At 50.6% G+C, this 18784-nt stretch overlaps 1 non-coding gene across 1 annotated transcript; it reads right to left on the bottom strand.

Moving 5' to 3' along the window:
* Positions 1 to 429: 429 nt before the first annotated feature.
* On the bottom strand, positions 430 to 511 carry TRNAL-AAG (transfer RNA leucine (anticodon AAG)). The gene has a single exon. It is a non-coding gene; the product is annotated as a tRNA-Leu (tRNA).
* Between the last annotated feature and the right edge of the window lie 18273 nt (positions 512 to 18784).

An 18784-nucleotide genomic window follows, 5' to 3' on the forward strand; every position in this document is an offset into this window, starting at 1 on the left:
CACCCGGGCTCGGTGGTCGGTTACTGTGTGTCAACTGCAGGCGGACATGCCCCGCCATCAAATCCCTATTGCGCATTCCGTGAATGCGCTTCCCTCCCGTTACGTTGCAGTTTTTGCCGATGGCGACATCGTAAAGCCCTGCTACCTTTTTGCGTGCATGCGCATAGGATCAGTTAAGAATCAGCTAAGAACGTTGTCATGAGTATTAACCAAAAACCTATGCAACTAATTTAGTTGTTAAGTGTTTCAAATATAGGTTGTGTCACACTAACGCTGGATGTATAGGTGGCGGGAATATGTCCGAATCCCAACGGTGGGTCCCCAAATCCCATTATGTTGCAGCTTAAAAGGTTGCGCTAGGATCACTTGACGTTTTCTTGGAAGAGCAGCACAGCGGCGCGCGAAATATTCCGAGGCAGAGAAAAGTGCTGGCAGCGGTGGGATTCGAACCCACGCCTCCGAAGAGACTGGTGCCTTAAACCAGCGCCTTAGACCGCTCGGCCACGCTACCACTTACGACCTCGCCAGCTAAAAGATATTTCAAATACAATTCGCTATATTCTATGGGGCTGAAATATAGATGCGAAAAAGGTTGTGCACAAACGTGTGCTTTTCATATTCGCTGATTTAAGTATACAACAGTTCAACACATTTTTTCCAACGAGCTTGAATGATGGAGCACACCCAGGTTCCTCTGGGCACAAGCAGTTTTTGGAATATACTACTAAATGTAAGTTCGGGGGGGGGGGGGGGTGATCAAAGTGACATCAGGGAGGAACGAATTTATGCGGCATCTTATTTCAGGTGCGACGGGAGCGAATCTGTGATTTTTCCACATCGAGCTTGTGAAACTTTCAGACTCTCAGACTTAGGTCTTAAAACGGACAGGATGGTCCTCTAAGACGGCACCGCAAGGTCTTCAAGATGCGTATTTCAGTTCAAAACCCCACAGAAATGTGGAACGCTTCTTTAACGCGGGAAACTTTCTTAAAATTGCCAAGTTGCCAACAATCGCCGAATGGCGGACGAAACCGAACTTCGATTTTGGCGACGAAGGGGCCACAGCGACATCAAATCAGGGCATTCCGCCATGGCGAGGAACGGGCCATGGCACAGGTCACGGCGCGCACGTGCGCCCGTGCAAGGCAAGCCTCAGAGCACGTGCGCTCGCGCAAGGCAAGAGACGGCACACGTGCGCCCGTGCAAGGCAAGCGGCGGCGCACGTGCCCTCGTGCAAGGCAAGCGGAGGCGCACGTGCGCCAGTGCAAGGCAAGCGGCAGCGCGGGCGCGCGCGTGCAAGGCAAAAGACGGTGCACGTACACTCGTGCAAGGCAAGCGGCGGCGCACGGGCGCTCTTGCAAGGCAAGCAGCGGCGCACGTGCGCTTGTGCCAAAAAACACGCATCCAGTGGTTTAGATAATCTTTAAGGATTTGTGTCAGACTTTGGCCGTCCGGACAGATAACGCCATGAAAACAACTGCATGACGCAAGCACGTGTGCCCTCTTTAAACAATCATGCACCCAACACAGCCAATCGCATATGGACGCCAGCAACCGATCGGGAATTGATCATTGCTGCGTTTTTTTCAGAACCGATATCGAACGCAACACGCTTTCAGTGGCGGATGCAGAAGCCCCTTCTGCATCGGCACGGGGGGGGGGGCACGGGGCCATGGCTCCTCTTGGCCCTCAAACAGACCTAAAGGCTCCAGAGGCCCAAAGCCGGCCTAACAGAAGCAGGTTTTCGCACAAAATGCAACCAATTGGACTTTTTTACCCTCCAGGTAATCAAGAACGTGCGCAAGCAATAGTGGACGGCCCATGAGCAGACAAAAAAAAAGCCTTCGATGCTTGAGAGGGAGGATTGAGAAGGTTTTAATGTTCATTCATCACGCTGTCCAGAAGCTCAACGCTATTGCCAGGGGGCTCTTTACGTCCACTTACCGGGTCAATCCGATCGCTAAGTAGCCTTCCCCGTTGTCTTCGTTTTATTTGCGTTCGCTCAAAGGGCCCTGCGCGGTTGTCGAGATTCTATATGTTAACCTGCCGGGGTCCTCTTGGTTAAGCAGAAGCCTTCCACGGATTTGTCCTTTTCGCCGGAAAGGGTGAACACGCTATTGTCGGGGGTTACATGTCAACCTGCCATGATACACTCGATTGCCCAGAGGTGCATCACATTGGTCTCAGATATTTCCACTTGCTCGGAGGGCCCTGTGTGCCATTGGGGCTTTACGACGGACTCAGATGCTGAGGCTATATAGCGTTGCCTGCCTCTCATCCTGGCAGGAAGAGCGGGCACCGCGGGGAACCGAACCCGGTACCTCTGGTTTACCAGACGCGTTAACCACTACTTACCGGCACCCCTCGGAGGGCCCTGTGCTGTTGCTGGGGGTTCAAAAAGGTTAACATACCGAGGCACTCCGTGCCTCGAGTCACTTATATAGGGTCACTTCATTGGTCTAAGGCTCTTTTCATTTGATCTCATTTGCGGAGGACCCTATACTCTTGTCAGGGTCCTCTTTGCTAACCTACCCGTGCACTCTTGATCGTATAGGGGTCTGCCACATTGGTCTTGGGCACTTCATATTTGCCCATATAATCCTACGCCGTTGTCGGGGGCATGAAAGCAAGAACGGCTGTCGAGATGCTGTCGCGAGCTCTCTTCGCAAAGAGGGGTCGCGACGCTCTCATGACCGTTTCATACGAGGCATGTTTCTCAATGGACTTAACCCATGTCCTGTTGAGGTAAGACCTTTAATATGTTTAACTTGAACAGAGGCGCACCGACGCATATTTCGAACACCGTCGTACCGCTAAAACCAACCTGCCCATGAGCATTCTATGAAAAAGGCATTTTCAAGAAACATGCCGGGTGTGTGGTTTTTAAGTGCAAGTGACCCGAGCGGATCTTCAATGCAAAAACATGCACGCGCACAAACGACTGCTGGCGAACGTTCGGTATCGAATCTGTATACAGATCGACTCGAACAGGGGTTCGCACACCATCTTTGCGATTTATTTACGAAATCCAATCAGTCATTACGTAAAATACGCTTGACGACAATATATTTATGGAACCACTTCGCGCAGCACACAAAGCCTGATTTTTATAAAAGCATTACAATGCCATAGTTGCTTTCCCACCCACAGGCGTCCATTAGTGTAACTGTTAAATAATTCAGGGGCCGAACCGAGGGCCGGACAACGTGACCGTTTCATAAAAGGTATGTTTCTCAATGAATTTAACCCATGTCCTGTTGAGGTAAGACCTTTAATATGTTTAGCTTGTGCGACGCTTGTTTGATTAAACGGTCTTTATTCAAAGCAATTAGGTTAGTCAGTACAAGTACATATGCCCAGAGACCACACCTTGAGCGATTGCAAAAATTTCCCCCATCTCCCCAACGTATTTGTTCCGTACAAATCTGCATTCACACCGTTCCCCTTTTTGTGAAATGTCGGCTTTGCTGTCCCGTCCCTGAGCTTCTGTTTTATCTCCATTTCTCGGTCCTCTGTCGAGTTTCCCTTTAGATTTATGTTTTGTTTAGTTTACCGTCCCTGCGACCCCGGCCGTACGGCCGGCCCAGAAACTGCTCCACGTGTGCCGCGTTCTGTGCGAAGCCGCGCCGCTCGGTAGCCAGGCAGTTGTCGCGCGAGCGCCGCCAGGGAGAGGACGCGTATATCCTCTTCCTGGCCCGATATTCGAACCGCAGAATACAGCATCAGCCGACGGATACGTGTCGACGACGAGTGAACGAGACCGAACGACCGAACGATACCGAACAAAATGGTTCTCCGGGCCGGATCTGTTAGTGACTAGTGATTGGCCTGCGGTGCAGATCCGCTAATTATCCGGTGAAATCGAACTGTCATATACTGACTCTGTGAATGAACTCTGCGAACATGAGTGAGAGATCGTTGAGAACGAGGAGCGAAGCTTCGGCCTCATCGAGAACCAGCGAGGCTCGACAAAAGGCGGCACTCGCCAAGCTGCGCCTGTCAAAAGCGCAGCAGGCGAGTCAACTAGGACGGCAGGAGATGGAGCAGCAGCAGGAGCTAGAGAGACAAGTGCAACAGAAAAGGAGGGAACTGGAGCAGCAGCAGCAGGAGTTGGAGACACAAGTGGGGCAGCAGAAGATGGAGGTGGCAACAGGAAGCAAACTGCGTGCCATGACTTTAAAAGCCGAACAGTGTGAACTCCAAGCACGTCTCATCGAGGAGGAAGAAAATGAGAAACTACGCCCGGCGTCCATCCGAGATGCAGCTGAAGCTCCACCGCTAGCGACCGCTGTCAACGTGCGTGTGGAAGGCGCACGCAAAAGGAACAACAACAATGAGCAGGCACGACCGACTCCAAACGACGCCAGCCGAACGTCACGCTGGGTGAGTGACCAGGCTCTTCAGATCGAACATTCCCGTGAGGTGACACACTCGCGCTGCACCTGGATCGATGCCTTGGGAAGCTCATGTCCAGGAGACAGGCGATTCAACGCCATGGAAAGAAGTTGGTATGCTCCCGTGCCAACTGCCACGGCTGACACTGGAGAAATTCGACGGCGATCCTCTGCACTGGAATCGATGGATAGCGCTTTTCAGAGCGCTAATGCATGAGCGTCGCGAATTCTCTGCTGCGGAACGCCTGACTCACTTCCAATCAAGCCTGACGGGACCAGCGCAACATGCCATCGGTAGGCTCCTGTGTGACGGCAGCCTCTACAGCAAGGCGCTACGAGAACCACGACAGTTTGGAAGCCGGGCCACCGTGATTCAGGCAAGTTTGAGAAGTGTGGTGGATCTCCCCGCTGTACGGAACAATGACATTCCAGGACTGACAGAGCTATCGCGAGCCCTCCACTTGACAGTGAACGTGCTGAAATCACTACGCTACGACGCGGACCTACCTGCATCCACAAACGTGACGGCGATAGTGACAAAACTACCAACATCCCTCGCATGAAAATGGGGAGGGCATCTCCAAAGCATTCAGCACCGAGAACCCGCGATGACTGATCTGGACAAAAGGATCCGAGTGCAGGTGGCGGCGCGTGCCGTAATCAGCGGAACGGCCGCCCAGACAGACGGCGGACGGGAAACGGGACGCCGTAAATGGGGCCATAAGGCCATCAGATCGGAACGGCCGGCCGGCGTGTCGGCGACGGCCGCGACCCTCCCGCTGGACAAAGTCAAGGACGGGCAGTACGGTTTCTGTGGCGGGGCACATCGAGCTGGGAGCTGTGAAGAATTCACTCGTTTGTCGATGGACGAACGTGCGATGGCCGCGATAAAGCGGGCCATATGGTTCCGCTGTCTCGAGCTCAACCACCATGCCGGGAAATGCCTCTGCCCAGAAATGCTCAGTACACGGCTGTGACAGCCGAAGACATCACCGCCTGCTCCACGGTATGAAGGAAATTCAACACTACGCGAGACAAGTGGACAACTGGGCACCAACAGAAGAATCTCAAATGGTCGGCGTCGCCTCAGTGGGACGAAAGGACCAGATGCTGCTGCAGATCGTTCCCGTCTATGTGTACGGACTAAGCGGGACAAAGAAGGTGAACGCGCTGCTGGATATGGGGAGTCAGACCTGCCTCATCAAGGATACCGCATCGCACCTGGGACTTGACGGACCCGTCCATCCGCTGACCATCAGCACCATCGACAGTAGCCAGACGAGACCCTCACGCCAGGTAGACTTCGAAATTCAGTCACTGTCATCTGAAGATCGATTCCGAGTGACGGCTGCATAAACAACCCCGCTGTTGAACGTACCAGGTCACGTAATGGACTGGCCGAACTAGAAAATAAGTGGCCACATTTGAAAGATCTGAACCTGCAACAAACGGCATCGGATGAGATCGAAGCGCTGCTGGGCACCGATGCGTTCAGCTTGGTCGTACCCAGAGAAGTCTGGGAGGGTCCACCGGGCAGTCCGGCCGCAGTTCGAACCCGGCTCGGTTGGATGGCTTCCAACCGGCTTCCCGGCAGATACAAGCACGACGAAAGGTTTCTGTATCTGAACTTCATTCACATGGCAGATGATGACGACATGCATCGGCAAACTCAAACTTCTGGACAACTGAGTCGTTTGTAACGAAGTATGACGAGCCGCCAAGGTCACGCGACGACGGCCGAGCCCCGAAAGTGCTGGATGACAGCATAAAACTGACTGATGGCCAGTATGAAACGAGGCTCATGTGGAATCGTCCGAACAGCAGGCTGCCCGACAGCCGCCGCGCCGCTCTGATTCGTCTCAGGCACGCGGAGAGAAAACTAGATCGGGATAAAGAAATGTCACAGGTGTGCACGGACACCATCGAGGGCTATGTCAGAGGTCATGCCAAGAAGCTGACGGCTGACAGCGACACGCCTGAGGACATCAAACGTGAGTGGTACCTGCCCCACCACGGCGTGGTGAATCCCAATAAACCAGGCAAAGTGCGTGCGGTTTTCAATGCTGCAGCACGTTCAGGAGGCACATCGCTGAACAAAGAACTCCTGACAGGACCGGACCTGGCGAACAGCCTGATTGGCGTGCTGCTGCGTTTCAAACAGCACTCGTTTCCGCTCTCTGCTGACATCAAGGCGATGCACCGCCAGGTGCGGGTGGCGGAAGAGGATCAGCCCGCCTCAAGGTTCCTCTGGCGGGGAGTTGACCGACAGAAGCCTCCGGGCACGTACCAAATGCAGGTTCACGTGTTCGGAGCAGCATCGTCATCCTGTGCTGCGAACTTCGCGCTTCAAAGATGTACTGCGTACAACGAACTGGAGTTTCCGGAGGCCGCTGCGGCAGCGCGCAGTCGTTTCTACGTGGACGATTACCTGGACTCCGTGGATACGGCAGAGGAGGCCGACGAGATGGCAGTCTTCTTGACCAACCTTCTGAAACGGTGATTTCAACCTGACCAAGTGGAAAATCCCCCACCGACGGCTGCATGACGAAACGGCAAGACAAGATCTGGACCTGTATGAAACACCGATAGAGAGAGTGCTGGGCGTCTGTTGGGACGTACACCAAGACAAGCTAGTCTTCAAAGTGACGAGGATGGACAAGCCATGCACGAAGAGCCAAGTGTCTTCTGAGCCAGGTGTCTTCCGTGTTTGACACGCTCGGAATGCTGGCGCCGTGCGTCATGAGGGCTAAAGCGCTCATACAAGCGCAGTGGACACGCTCGTACGACTGGGACCAAGAGATCGATGGCGAAGACCCGTTGAAACGCTGGCACGAGTGGCTGACGGAACTCGAAGATCTAAACGCCTTCGAAGTGCGCCGCTGCTACCACTCCATCAGCTGCCAAACCACCCGCCAACTGCACGTTTTCTGTGACGCCTCTTTATTGGGGGTTCGGCGCAGTGGCCTTCTTCCGTCTGGACCGTGGGGACGGGCACATCTGGTGCTCGTTTGCGATGGCCAAGGGCAGGGTGGCGCCGGTGCGTCAGTTGACGGTCCATTGCCTGGAGCTACAGTCCGCCGTCATGGCGGTTCGCCTCGGAGACCTCATCAGAAGAGAGCACGATGTCATCATAGGATCGACTCACTACTGGTCTGATTCGTCCACTGTGCTGCGCTGGATCAGAAGCAAGAGCAGGCGCTACCACACGTTTGTGGCGAATCGTGTGGCGGAGATGCAGGACTCATCCAAGGTAAACAACTGGCGCCACGTGCCAGGGTCGATGAACCCCGCTGGCATCGTGTCCAGGGGCCGCAGTACATCAGAGCTCTGCAAAAGCAAATGTGACTGGCTGCAAGGATCCGGTTTCTTGTCGCTGCCTCCAGAGGCATGGCCGGCTGAACCTTCAAACGACATCCAGCAAGAGGACTCCACGGAAGAAAAGGTCGCGACAGTGACCGCGGTGACCAACCTGGCCCGGTCATCCAACGAGCCCAGTTCTCGTCCTGGTTGAAGCTCCTCCACGTGACGGCGTGGGCTCGACGGCATGGGCTCTGCAAGAACTGCAGGCTTACAAAAGACGACAGAAGCTCCGGCCCGTTGTCGGTGACTGAACTTCGTGATGCCGAGGCGGTCTACCTTCGGCAGGCCCAGGCGGACGACTTCTCCGCTGAGCTGGACGCCCTGAGGCAAAAGGTTGCACTGCCACGTCGCAGCAGGCTGCTGCCGCTCAGTCCGTACCTGGACACGAATGGACTGATCAGAATCGGAGGACGGCTGCGACACGCCGAGGTCACGTACGAAAATCGCCATCAGGTGTTGCTGCCTTCAAGCCATGACGTCACTCGCTTGGTCATCACGGACAGGCACTAGCTCCTGGCGCACAGTGGGCTAGATCACGTTCTGTGCTCCCTTCGTGAGCGACTCTGGATCCTGTGCGGTAGAGTGGCCGTGAAAAGGTGGACAGCCCCGTGCTGGCTCTGCAGGAAAAGACCGGCGACGCGGAACTTGTCGGTGGTGGCTGACCTGCCAGCAAGCAGAGTAAACCCACACGGGCCGCCTTTCTCCGCCGTTGGCCTCGACTTCTTCGGCCCGATCGTGGTGAGGAACATGAGGAAGACCGAGAAGAGATATGGCTGCATATCCACCTGCATGGTGACGCGTTCGGTACACATCGAAGCCGCACACTCACTCGGCACACACAGCTTCATCATGGCGCTCAGGCGTATGATTGCCAGACGGGGCCGTCCTCAGCAGATATTCAGTGACAACGGCACCAACCTGAAGGCGGGAGAGCGTGAGCTCCGCAAATGCTTGCGAGAACTCCAGCAAAACCGAATCGCTGACGCCATGACACAAAAGGATATCGACTGGCGATTCAACCCGCCTGCCTCTCCACACTTCGGTGGCGTCTGGGAACGGGTGGTACGCTCTGTCAAGCGCGCACTCGTGGCAATCATCGGTCGCAACATGGTCACCGACGAAATGCTGCTGACCTTCATGGCTGAAGTCGAGGGTCTGCTGAACAGTCGACCCCTCACTCACGTCAGCGCCGACCCAAACGACCTGCAGGCGCTGACCCCTTATCACTTCCTGATCGGTCGCGCCAGCCCAAATCTGCCGCCCGGCATATACGATGACTCCGACACGAGTCGCAGACGACGCTGGCGGCACGCCCAGCGCGTCGTCGATCACTTCTGGAAGCGGTGGCGTCGAGAATATCTGCCAGAGCTGACAGTGCGGCGGAAGTGGCTGCAGGAGACGAGGAATCTGGAGACTGGAGACCTCGTCCTAGTACCCGATGACAACGAACCGCGTGGGCACTGGCCGCTAGCCAGGGAAGTGAGGCCGTTCTGTGGTTCCGATGGTAGGGTGCGCTCCGCCGAAATCAAAACGGCCGGGGGTACGTACGTGCGGCCGGCGGCGCGCCTCTGTCTTCTGGAGGCGAGCGCGTAGACGTGCCGCTGTGGTAGTGTCGTAGTAACGTGGTACTTGTGTCGTCGAGATGCAGTGAGAAGCTGTACACCAATTAGGAGTTTGTTTGCACCGTTTTCGGTTGCACATTAATGCAGCTGACTAACGTTGATGGGTGCTGTGTCGCCTTATAGATTTTGTGTTGTATTATCAGGTTTCCAATGTCGATACGCCAAGGGCGCGTGCGTTTACCCCGAAAAATGTACATTAGACGCGTTTTCGATGCGGTCAATCGAGAGAATTGTGCTGCCGAAGTCGGATGAGTGGCAATGCATTTTGTAGCTACGGCATGATTTGTCCGACCTGTCCGTGTTGTTAGCATAGGATTGATCCAAGAACCGAGGATGAATTCTGGTTAGGCTACGCTCCGTACAAGTCTGCCTTCACACGGCTCCCCTTTTTCAACTGTCGGCCTTGCTGTTCCGTCTCTGAGCTTCTGTTTTATCTCCATTTCTCGGTCCCCTGTCGGATTTGCCTTTAGATTTATGTTTTGTTTAGTTTACCGTCCCTGCGACCCAGGCCCTACGGCCGGCCCCGGAACTGCTTCACATGTGTCGTGCTCTGTGTGGGGCCGCGCCGCCCGGTAACCAGGCAGTTGTCTCGTGAGCGCCACCAGGGAGAGGACGCGTATGTCCTCTTCCTGGCCCAATATTCGAGCCGCAAAATACAGCATCAGCCGACGGATGCGTGTCGACGACGGGTGAACGAGACCGACCGAGACCGAACGATACTAAACGACCGAACAATACCGACCAGCATTGTTCTAACAAAAATATGGGGGCCCAAAACAGCACAAGAGGGCCGAGTCAAGATCAGGAGCCTCATAAAGGCACACAAATTGACACTCTCGTTCTCGTCAATAGCTCCTCTTCAAGATCAAAGACGAGTTGTAAAGCACCGCATGGTGTTGACAGCTCCGGGCAAATAATGCGTTTCACAAGTCAATTACGCACGGTTACATGCTGCAAGGATTACGTCGCTTCAAGCACACCATCCAGGAACGCGAAGTTTTGCACTGAATCCACCGCCAATTCGACATCTCTCTTCTGCACAGTTTTCCGCTTTCCGCGAGCAGTGCAAACTCCGGCGTGCTTCGAAATGCCTTCAATGAACAGCTCCTGAAATCGGAGAACAAGTCCGCTGCTCACCAACCCTCCAATACATACTCGATATGAAAAAAACAACAATAAAAATAACTGCGCATCGTCTTCTTCCACCGACTCACGGCCACAGTTGGGCTTTTTCGGGTTCGTGGGCTGCGAGAGGTCATGTGGAGCCCATGACTATCGCACCCCGCAGCAGGGTTGTAATTGTAAATGAAACGGTTATAAAAATGTCACCCTTGGAGATCCTGGGAGCCCAGCATGGCATCACGGTGAAAGCATGGCAACAAAATCTGGATAGGAAATAAACTGAAAACTTTCCCGGTCTTGATGCAAGTCCAAACTCTCCCCAAACGCCCGCCCGTGCACGATGCGGAGCGCTCTATCCGAAAAGACTGGTTTTGCCTTGCAACTGCACACGATCAACCAGTGACGTCAAGTTAGCGGGTCGCAGCATGGAAGGTGGCGCGGTCTTTCATCAGCCAACAGCAGGTGGCGGTGCGTGGTACGCTTGCATACGTTGTGGAATCATCCGTGTAAGTCATCACGCGAAAGCTATGAAATGAAAGCTACACGCTTTGCTAAGAAAGGCTAAGGATCTGCTTCTGAACTCAGTCGATAGCACGCGTTGCTTTCGCACGTCTAACAGGGAACATTCATCCCGTTTAGTAGAGTCCAGCCCAGGATGCAAATATAAAACCAGACAATCTTTACCAACCGACCAATTTTTACGCGGATAAAGGAACGGGTAAGTAGTAAAAACATTTCTCTATGTGAACAAAGTGTCGTCGTTAGTCCCACGAAACTGGGTATATTAACAGGTATACCGGGAGTCAACACGGACCCAAACGAAACCGTCTGTTAAGACTTTTTGTAGCTGAAAAGAATTTACCATGCAGCATGAAATACCAGAATATAATTGAAAATCTTCGACAAAATTTTGTCATGCAGTATCAAAGGTAGACATGTGCCTGGAGCCTCAAGAAAGATCCAAGGATCCCATTAACATGCAATCCTACGGGATCCGGAATCCACCCCTGGAATCTGGACACCTGTCTACTCGTGAATCTTCCAAGGTTGGAGAATGCACCTTGTTTTTACGTAAAAAGTGTGACATTTCTGCGCAGACCTAGTCAGGACTGCAGTGTCAGAATTAAAACGCCTAAAACTACTCTTGTTCACTGAAAATAAGACTACACGTTGGCAACAAAGCTCCGACCGCCCACAATACATGTGAGCCGCCCATTTGTCATCCTTTCCATGTGATCTTAAAGCAAAGATGTGAGGGACGGGAAGCTACTAAGCTGTCAAAGCCTGGTGATAAATACTGCCAGCTGTGGCAGTATTTATAATTAGGCTTTGAGAGCATTCGCAATGCATCGCTACGAGCGAATAGCTGATTTTAAGATCCGTCACTGAAGATGTTCGTTGAACGCCAGTAGGCAGCTGAGCGCACTTGCGAGAAATCACGTCACGCAATGTGCCGCAACAACCGTGGTCGGTAGTGACATCTCGGTAGCGATATGACGAAACTTCACAAATGGCTTTTGTGGCATTGCTGGGGTGAATTGTGACTCGAGTTCTTGATGCCCCCAGAAATATGTTTTGGTTTCTAGTGCAAACCGCACCTAATTCCGCCGGTACAATCGAGCACAAGTCTGACATAGGCTACTAGCTTTTACACGCGGCTCTGCCGCGATTGTTTTCAAGCGCGTTCCATGTTGTAGCCATATCGACAGCGCCAGAATCAGGCGTTTTTTTCGGTTTCCCACGTGGACTGGCACCTAACTTACCAGTCACGCGAAAATTAATGTTATCACGAGAAGAGCGTTTCCAAACCCAAGCTTGATTTCGACAGCTCGGTTATTTTGTCACGCCCGCGTAGCCTCGGATCGGCAATCTGCTAGACCCGCAATCCAGTGAAGCTGGATGCAAGCGAAAAGATACTCCGCCTCGCTGCTATCCGACTTAGAAGCCTTGTACTAAGTTATCCGACGCATTGGAACAGTAGAACTCTGGTGGTAGTTTTAGGGTACACGCAACTAGATATGCTTGGCGATTGCCTTGACTCCCAAGACCTAAGTGCAACACATCCAGGCGACATTTAAGCGAAAACATATGTTAAAACGGAGATGTTGGTCACAACGAGGACAAAGGAACTATAAGTTCCTACAAGCTTCAAATGTTTGCCTTTACTAGCCAGACAATGCTATTTTAAGTGAATAAACATGCGTCACTGGAGTCCGCAGCGAAGAAAATAATGTCAGTTTTGCGTTTTTCCTTCCACCGTAACGCTATGGACAAAAACGCTACCACAATGCTGAGGCGGCACCACGAGGGGGGGGGGGGGGTAAGACGGAGAGCCCCCCCCCGCCACTCGTCGGAGGGAACGCGTATGTTGTTGTCCGCCCCCCCCCCCCTTATTTCATGATGCCTCATCGTGCCGGCAGCAGGTCCCTGGTGATCGAGGGATAGCATTCCATTCCATCAAAAGCAAAAACTCCGCAGAATTACCATTGCGCAAAGCCAACTCTTCGGCATAACGAGGATTTCAAATGGTTCCGGACAATAGGCTGCAGTTTTCTAAGTGGGTATTTAACCAAAAGCTGCACGCTTTTAGTTACCAATTGTCTTGGTTTAGCCACAACGAATTTTCAAACAGATAAAGAGCCACCAACCCTCCTTCCAAGCCACCACAACGATGTCCAAAATTATATGGGAACTTACTGTCGCCTTGGCAACCAGGAAGACGGCATCTTGATTGGCCAGCGTAACTTCTGGGTCGAACTTCATGATTTTCTTTATTTTTGATATGGGTAGTTTGGTGCCAGACCTCAACGCATCTGGTTCTGATTCGAACATATCCGTCTGAGAATCACTAGCAATAGGTCTTGAAATTGTTTTTATCACCTCATCAACTTCCTCTTCCTCAGTTGGATCCACCAGACCATCTCCAATACCTGGGTCCGCCTGGTCCTCTGAGACCTCAGGCTCGTCCACTGCCGCGGGATCATCAATTTCAGTCTCGTCAGCACCCGAGTCCTGCACTTCACTTGTCCCCTCCATGGCATCGGTGTGTGCCATTTGTTCCACCACGGCTTGTTCACTCATTACGACGCCGGGCTTGGAGATTTTCTGAAATATGGTCTGAAAAACATGCCTAAATTAGCCATAAACATTGCTTTTTATTGAGCTTCCGATCACTTTGATAATTTTCATTGATTAGCTTTGGGAGTTCTTCATTGCTATACCGAATCATTGAACACATCGTCCACACATATTGAAGGTTAAACATGTTCAACGCAATAACTAGCAGCGCCAAAGGGGCCGAAACCTCCTCTGGGTGGCTCTTATAGACCAGTTTGCGCAACTGCAGTCTCTTCTTGCAAGAGTCATCTAGTCACATCCAGCTATTTCCAGACCTGGTCAGTCTCAATACATAAATCAGTAATGGCTGGGTCACCAAACTTTTCAAACATGATGTGAACATTGTAACATCCCATAACATCCGGTCGCTGCAAAGAATGTTTGTTCTTGAAGGCAGGCATGGGCCTGATTGTAAAAATACACGTTGCCAATATGTCCGGCGTGGCAGCGACATCACTGCAACACTTTCAGCCTGCGCCCGCCGCAAACCTGAGCGGTCGGCACCAATTTCAGCGCGTGCACAGTCAATGTTTCAAATAATTGTGATGTTCCAAAGGCAAAAGCGCTGAAACATTTTTTCATGAGAACATTACGCAAAAGTTTAGCGCAATTTGGCCTGGACAGAGCCCGGCAATTTTCAGAATGGGGCGTGAGTGAAAAGTGGCACACCGACAGACACTGACACTTTTTATAATTCAAAGTTGTGTTCATGATGCATCACCAGATGACCTCTCTCAGTCGGACCCACACTGTTCAGTATTTCACCCGCCCTGGCGCGGGAACCGCCTGCCGCGCGCGGTCGGAATCGTGCGCACGGGCGGGAAGGAGCGTGGGCGCTCTCCTTGTATGGCACAGTCCCGGCTGCACCCAAGACCACAGGTGGTTGGTTCGGAAACCTGTCGCCAGGTGCCCTTCACCAGGGCTGTCGGTTACGCAAGTACCGGAGCCGGGGCCAGCCGCCAGGTGGCGGGGACGCCCGTACCAGGCATGCCAGGTGCCGCAGCTGAGTTATGCGTATGCGTGGAGAAGCAAACATCGCATACCAAAGTGAGCACGATGCGGGAGGCGGGGAATGGTCTCACACTCCGCATCGTGTCCTATGCGGGGCAGGTTCTTGGAGATGGGCTAAAGTGGGTGGGACTCCGCAACCTTTTCGGGTGGATATTCAACTACTAATTCAACAGGCTACGGGTTGAATCCTGTTTGCTGTTCACGACGTAAATTTGCTATTGTGTGCATTTCGAATGTAATGTGACACATTCTGGAGCATCAGATGGCCCTAAATACTGATGTACAGCTTGAGATAGTACAGGGTAATAAACTAGTGTAGGCATAATTTTTATTTCCCATGAGCTTTGTCAGGGTCACCCTGCAGTGAATGTTAAACAAACTTTTCTGGGATAGCACACCCACACCCAGACGCAGGCGGAGCAAGCATAAGTAACTGAACCATGATGCATTGACATTGACAGGGGCTGGTTTTTCTTGTAGCGACTCATAGTAACAGATGACAGCCAGTGTGGCACCATTTAAGATACAAGAATGTTACAAGAGGTAACAAGGTGGTGAGCCATACAGCAATCAGCTGAGAACTTGAACCAATGGACATTATCACTTCAGTGCAAAACTCTAGTCAGACCAATCCTAGAGCATGGCAATGCTATTTGGGGACTTGTCCCAAGTCACCAAAGTCCCCAAGAAGGGATAACTTGGACCCTTCTACATAAGAGGCCAAAAACTGAAGGAGGGAATGCAGAGAAGAGTTGCTTGCCTTATCCTAGATACTAGCTATCCATCTCACAGAAAGTGCCTCAGGATGTGAAGGCTTCCACTCATGTCCTACAGGTATACAGGGAGGGGGGAGGGGAATATGATCATGGTATATCAAACATGCAGAGGATCTTTGGCCTGGAAGCTTTGGCATCAGGATGATCAATCAATGGGACAGGCATTCAACAATATACCACAGAGATTCTACACCTTTTGGTGTTTCCTACTCCCTGAACAAAGATGCTATTACATGAAATTTTTGCTGGATGCACAGATAAACAAACAGGTCAGTTGATTAATCATGGTTTTATCATGGTTTTACATGACATAAGGTAGAAAAACAGATTCTTGGTGCATACTGTGAATGCAGCCAAGAATGAGTTGGGCCTAATGAAATTGGGTAGTAAAGGCTCAATTGGCCTTTCTTAACCTGAATGCTGCAAGGTGTGAAGTAAAAAATCGCAAATTCCAAACATGCCAATGGGTCTTAACTTCACAAGTGGCTAACATGCAAAAGCAACACATTACCTAAATGTTTAGGATGCAATGGATATAGCAATCTGGGGTGTCTGCAGTATAGTGGTTAATGTGCCTGCATCCACCACTGCACATCTGGGAAACCAGAGATAGTGGTTTGATCCCCTGGGTTTGATTCCGCAGTGCCCGCCTTTCCTGCCAGGGTGAACAAGCCATGCCACTTCCAGAAGCTGAGTGCGTCGTTAAGCCCCAACGACAACAGGATCAGATGTCTCCATGCACATTTGCATTGATTTTGAATTGGTTTTAGACTTGGCTCTATTGGCTTATCGGCCAAGCCTGGTCCAGGATTGATTAACACAGTTTGTGGGAGGTTGGGAATTTATCCACCTGCTTGAGTATATCGGTCTTGCAAACGTTTTAACTACAAACCATGGGAAATTCGCAGTTGACACTTCACACTGTGCGTTAGCCTGTGGGAACGTGGCAATAGTGGATGCAAGATGAGAACTGGCTCAAATCAAACTCCACCTCAAACACCACACAATTGCATGGGTTAGCAGATACAAATCTGATCACACACACACAAACCGACAACTACTCGCGAAATTCGCGCGAATCGCGCCCATTTTATTCCTTCCACCAAAAAGAGCTATAGTTCGTGCTATAAACACAAACAAATAACGGAAAATACGTTTATGTGATAAAATAGCTGCTTGCAAGCTAAAGAATATAAAATTCAACATAAAATATTTATTCGTAGCTCGACGACTTTACTTTGTGAGCTGTCCCTGATATTCAAACCAGGACAAGGCAAACTTGTAGCATCAACGTATGAGTCCACACATTGAACATCTAGTTTGAGTCTGGCAAATAATGAAGTGTGCGTCTGCAGTCAGTGCGTTTTGTTTTCAAAGTTCTTATCACATCGATACGATAAAATAGACTTATTCAACAAAAATGGTGACTTGAAGTCACGCAGAGTAGAGGGGTCGTGAGGAAGGAGGACATGACATTTTAGCTGCACTGTTCCTGAAAACGTCGACAAATATTCCGCAGCGAAAGTGGGAAGTACGCGACGCAAGCTGCTGCTGCTGCCCAGGGTAATAGCTGCTGGCATCTGTGGTAAACAGGGTTGTGGTTTCGGAGAGTCGGAGGCCGTGGGAGTTGCTACGAGAGCCCGTCTTGGCAACAACAGGAACCAGGTTCAGACCAATGTCACATACTTATTTGTCTGTGTAGTCGCTGGATGGGTGAGCTGATCTGTCGATGACTGGTGCTGGAAAATCTGGTTGGATATACTAAGTGCTGTCGATGGAATGCCACGTCAAATGTGTGGATTACTTTGATTTATATGACATGTTTGTACGTCCGTGTTTGTAGTAAGAAGTACGTATTTCTGACTGGATCAGAATCAGATCAGATCAGTTTAGGTGATGTGGCTGAACTTTTCACATGTGTCCTTGTGATTTAAGCATGTTATATTTTCAACACATTTATGTTATATACATATTCATATATATATATATACACATATATATATATATATATATATATATATATATATATATATATATATTCCATGCATTTCATGCTTGCCATGCCATGCTTTGATAGTATCAGATTGAAGGGGCTGCTTCCACAAGATACCATTCACTCTGATTTGCAGCATCTCACACTGTCACCCATCCTTGTTTGTGTACAAAGTAATTTGCAGTGTGGCTATGTAGCTGGCATGCCAAATTGCCGTGTGTGATTTAAGTGATTTGTTGGTGAGTTTTTCCTCAGATGTAAAAAGTCTAGTGTCTATTTTACATGCATGACACAAAATCTTAATATATGATGTTGCTTCATATTAGTGCATATGTTGTAGTTGCATATGCTACCTTGTTTGTATGCAATCTTTGTTCCACTTAATGGAGATGTCACATGTGCAATACATAATGATGTTTTTGATTATTTGTGATTGGCATAGAATGTAATCATATTAGATACGGCAGGTTTTCCACTTTGGGATTACCAAAAGTGCAGAGACAGAGAGATGACCTCATTCTTACAGAGAACTTACCATGCCTGAATGTTGCTAGGATTCTTTCTGTTCTTATGACATTTTTTATGTGCATGTTGTGGCTGGAAGTTTTGTGACATACTTATGATGATTTTGTCACAAAAGCACCATTTTCACTATCATTTATCATCACTTTACATGCTGTAAACTTTGGTAACTCTACATGTGCACAGGGCTTTGAAGAGCCCTCTCAGGTTATCTAGTCAGTTTTCAAATCACCCAAGATGGCCTCAAAGCTTGGTGATTTTTTGTGTATAACCATTTGCGTACATATTCCGAATTGTATGACCCAGTGCAGTTGCTGCACCTCCAGGTAGGGACTTAGGTGGCATGTCAGGGAACAAATAAATGCATTTTCTTAGGCTTTTATGCATTGTGAAGGAGATAGCATGCTATGTAAGGAAATGTAAGGTCGTTCATAACGGATAAAGATGGTGGGTAAATGAAAGGGTCATAAGTTCATTTTGCATTTTGCTTAGTTCTTAAATATCACATGTATTTACTTGCAACTATGATGATGTAAATTGACATTGTCAGTTGTCTTTGTCAACAAACATTGTCTTTGTGGGGCATTCCTAACAACTTATCAAATAATTATACAAGGCCAGTGACCAACTATCCTCTCCTAGTGCTGAGGTATGATACATCAAGCATCTAATGCTCTACCTCAAAGCAATCTGCTGCTTTGGTTTTCAGCTGCATTAGGTGCACTATTGTGGCTCCCCAAACCCATCAATCCCCATATGGTACATCACATTGTGTGTGTTGTCGGGACACGCCCTGTGTCAGCCGCATGCCATACCAGTGTGCCGCCTGACGCAGCGGCCGTGCCAGTGCGCCGCCTCACGCCGCGT

Source organism: Pollicipes pollicipes, unplaced genomic scaffold (assembly GCF_011947565.3).
Source record: "Pollicipes pollicipes isolate AB1234 unplaced genomic scaffold, Ppol_2.1 Scaffold_3447;HRSCAF=4054_pilon_pilon_pilon, whole genome shotgun sequence".
In the NCBI taxonomy this organism is placed as follows: domain Eukaryota; kingdom Metazoa; phylum Arthropoda; class Thecostraca; order Pollicipedomorpha; family Pollicipedidae; genus Pollicipes; species Pollicipes pollicipes.